Below are 4446 nucleotides of genomic sequence, written 5' to 3' on the forward strand. Positions count from 1 at the left end.
TCAAATTCATAGCTCAGATATTCACCGCCTCTGTCAGACCGCAGTGCCTTAATCTTCTTGCCTAATTGATTCTCTACTTCACTCTGAAATTCCTTGAATTTGTCAAAGGATTCAGACTTATGCTTCATTAGGTAGACATAACCATATCTACTGAAGTCATCAGTGAAAGTGATAAAGTAGCTGAAACCACCTCTAGCATTTGTACTCATTGGTCCACATACATCTGTATGGATTAAACCCAATAGTTCATTTGCTGTTATTCGGATGGAACACTACAAGAGGGGGGGGTGAATTGTAGTATGGAACTTTCTAGCCAATTTTGCGGAATTATAAAGAAACTTTAAGCAAGTAGAGAAACAATGCAAGAGAGATTTTACGAGGAAACTTTCTAGGCCCAACTAGAAAGAAAACCTCGACCCACTAGGGATTTCAACTTAAACTCTTTTCACTATAGGGCAACAACTCAGTTACAAACCTATAAGAAACTCGGGCATTACTTGAGTTCCTCTACGAACTCAAGTTCCCAATAGTTGTTCCTCACACAACTACTCTCTCACTGACTTCCCTAGAAGTCTCTCTTGACTCTTTTGCTTCACTCAAAGCCTCTCTGCTTCTCTCTCATAGACTTCACTCAAAGCCTCCCCAAATACAACAGGAACTCACTCAAGTTCCTACCCCATACACATCAGGAACTCACTCAAGTTCCTGCCCAAAACTTATACAAGAATTCACTCAAACCCTTGACAAATTACCCATTACAAGAGCTCACTCAACCCTTGAACAACTCTTAAAATATTGACATTTGATAATTGATTAAACTCTAATATGTAGAGAGTGAATAACTGTAAAGGAACTCGGAACTGACAGGAACTTGGAACTGCAGGAACTGACTCAAAAACGTGGAACAAATATATTTTCTTTAACTACCTTCCACGTAAACCAGACTCTGTGGAATGACTGAGAAGTCAAACACACTTGAATGAATGAGAAAGCTCTCCTTTTATAGAGGAAGAAACCTCAACCACTTTCTCCATAATCTTCTCCACTAACAACCACTAAGCCCTTCAATTTAGGCATGATCCCATGACTTTAGTCAGTAGAGAAAATCATGGAGTTAGGTCCAAGCATAATCAGATTTTCCATGATCTCCTATTATTTCTCCACTTATGTAGTTTTTTCAAAAAAACGTAAAACAATGATTTTAATTTTCTAAAACAAAACCTTTTATACCTGATTTTAATAAAATAGAAAAATAAATTTTATTAAAATAAAATAACTAACAATCAGATTTTTTTTTTTTTACAAAAAGATTAATTCTTCGGTTTTTTCATGAAATGCCCCTGAGGTTTGCAATAATGCACCAAATACCCCTGCGCGTTTCAAAATTCATAGAATACCCCTATTTTTTCAAAACTGTTCACCAAATACCCCTATTATGACTTTCCGTTAGTCCTCCGTTAAGTCATGTTTAAAATTCATAAAATACACCTACATATAAAGTTTTTGCATAGTATACACCTATTTATAAAGTTGTTTGCACCAAATACCCAAACTGCTTTTAAACTGCAGAATTTGAATCTAACGGCTATTTTGCATTTCTAATTTTCCTAGCAAAGTAACAATGAAGTAGAGCAGTTTGTAACAAATTTCCATTAATAAACAGAAGAAGTTTGCAATGCAAACCAACTTTAATTAACCATTAGACACTCAGTTTCAAATTCAAGTACTTAGAAGAGATAGAACAAGTATTAATTGTAAGTTAAATAAGACATAATATACAAATGGCTACTGCCACAGTAACTGGTAGTACATAAATTAATTGTAAGTTAAATTAGGCTTTATTTTTCTTATACAACATGAGCAAACTCTTAATACAGAATACGGTATAAGTAGATATATGTAAGCCCTCGTTGCATCTATATCTAAAACTCGCTTTTTCCCACTCGCCCACCAAAAGTGTTTAACAAGAAATACAAATTACATAAGCTTCCTTCAGTGCCTTATGATATGTATCTATTGCCAAAGAGGACTCAGAGTTCTCTTACAACTGATCCTTCTTTCTTGACCCGCCTTCTCCATACCACCTTCCTATAAGAAGTAAGTAAGTTGCTCATTTCTTGACCCTCCTTCTCCATAGAGCTCCTTCCACTGCTTTAGTTCGTTCAGTACTGCACCCTCATAAGCAAAACTATCAGAAACTGCAGTACAGGAAGTGCAAAGTTGTAAGATTTAACATTTTATATAGTGTTTGAAATAAATTTTCAAGTTCATATTCTTGGATTTTACAATTCATTACTTGATTCTTTGCTTGCCTCAGATCCTCCATGTTTAGAGGCCTCAAAATAACCAATTAAACCTCTGAATAAACAAACATTAATACGAACTCCTGATAACTCACAAGTAAATTACTAATTAGGCTTAATCCACAATCCACAATATCAATATTAAGGGATCTGTAGACAACAAATTCATTTCTGGAATCTATCATTAAAAGGAAGGAAAAATAGACAAAATCAAATTATCATGTTAAATTGAATTAAATTTCCACAAAAATTCATCTCAAAGTAACACAACCCAAAAATCTCATTCTCAAAAACTAAACTTCAAATTTCCAATAATCCCACCAATCTCAATAAATATACAAAATAATAAAAGCAATTTGCATCTCAAGTACCCCTAAATTTTTTATTCCCTGCAAATTTGCAACCACAATTACAAACGCGAAACCAAGAGAAAGAGAAAAAAGAGAGATTAGCAGAGAATTGACCATCTGGATCGAATTGAAAATGAAGGGAGATGTTCTTGGAGGTTTCAACCCACCAAACAGGACCCACTTCTTCAACCTTCTGCAACTTCTCGGGTTCCTTCCTCTTCTTGGAGTTTGCGGAATTGGCCAGCCTTCAACCTTCGTCGGCGACAATGGTGGATTCGTCGGACTTCCCACCACTTGCACCACCAAATCACTGGAAGAAGATCAATGGCTGTTGATGAATTGGGGGTGAGATCGAACCCTCATGGAGCCTTGTGTTTCTGAGTAATTTGAGGTGAATCTGCCATTGATGAATTGGGGGTGAGATCGAAATCGCTTCAAATATCCCCTTTTTGTCCCGAATTCACCCAAAGAACACCCAGATTTTGTAGCGTTTGAGTAGAATTCAAGGAAGAAGAACAGGGGAGATGAGAGAGAAAGCGAAGAAGATTGAGATTCTTTTTTTTTTTGATTTTCTTTAGGGTTTTTCATCCTTAATAGCCCCAAATATGAATTAAGGGTAGAATGGTAAAACACAGCTAACGGCAGGCTAACGTCCGTTAAGTACAGGTGCATTTAATGAACAGTACGGAAAAATAGGGGTATTCTATGAATTTTGAAACGCGCAGGGGTATTTGGTGCATTATTGCAAACCTCAGGGGCATTTCATGAAAAAACCGTTAATTCTTTTTTATTTATTAAAAATAAAATTTTAAACACATTAAAAACGCAAAAGATATTCAAAACAAATCCTAGATTAAATAGGACTTTATTAAAAACGAAATTTAAATAATAAATAAATAAATATATGATATTAAAATCAGAATCCTAACCTAGATAAGATTTTACAAAAATTATCTTTTATTTTAAAAACATAAATAAATAGAGTTTTACTAGGAGATAAATACTCAAAGTCAAAGGTAAATCCCTAACAACTAGGAGTTTTAAAAGCCACGTCATTGACACTTAAAATTACCTTAAGACTAGGAATATTATAGGAAAATAAACTGACGTTATTTCTCATAAGTTCCGACAAGTTCCTTTTGGCACCGTGTTCCTTAATTATTCAAGTTTCTACATACTTACATGAATCCTAGAAAATATACTCTTATTTTCTTCTTCATGCTTCATGATGCTCCAACTCAAGAGCCTCATGTTGATAGTTCCGCCTCTGGAACTTCTCCATGCTTGTTCCTACTCAGGAACTTTATACTCGTTGTTCCTCTTAGGTTCTGCTGAGGAACTGATCTGTTTGTGTTCCTTTGAAGAACTCTGTTGCTGCTTGGATACTTGATTTATTGACTTGAACTCTTCATGTTTGTTTCTCATCAAACCTATATTTGTTTAGTATACATATTGGAACTCAAACATAGGTTAGTCGTTTGCTAGTTATCATCAAAACCATAAAGTCGGTGATGACAACCAATACAAGCAAGATGAAGAAAACTAAACTAATAAACAAGTATGCAGTAGTTAAGGAAACAAACTCTAAGTCTAATGGTACACTTATATAATTAGACTTAGAGTTCCTTTCAGGAACTTCACTTCTTCTTGTATATATCTTCAGAATCTTCCAATTAAATGATCTGTATTAACCGTCATTACTTGTTCATGCACATGTAAACAATACACACATTAGTTAGATAATCATCATTTGTTCATAATCATCAAAATACTATATTACTCAACAATATTCC

General features: G+C 34.6%; 1 long non-coding RNA gene across 1 annotated transcript; it reads right to left on the reverse strand.

The window, feature by feature from the left end:
- Positions 1–1815: 1815 nt before the first annotated feature.
- On the reverse strand, positions 1816–3434 carry LOC130461908 (uncharacterized). The gene is made up of 2 exons (XR_008921917.1): positions 2768–3434; positions 1816–2198 (listed from the first exon to the last, which is right to left on the reverse strand). It is a non-coding gene; the product is annotated as an uncharacterized lncRNA (long non-coding RNA).
- Between the last annotated feature and the right edge of the window lie 1012 nt (positions 3435–4446).

The sequence above is a fragment of the Spinacia oleracea genome, chromosome 5, assembly GCF_020520425.1.
Source record: "Spinacia oleracea cultivar Varoflay chromosome 5, BTI_SOV_V1, whole genome shotgun sequence".
In the NCBI taxonomy this organism is placed as follows: Eukaryota; Viridiplantae; Streptophyta; class Magnoliopsida; order Caryophyllales; family Amaranthaceae; genus Spinacia; species Spinacia oleracea.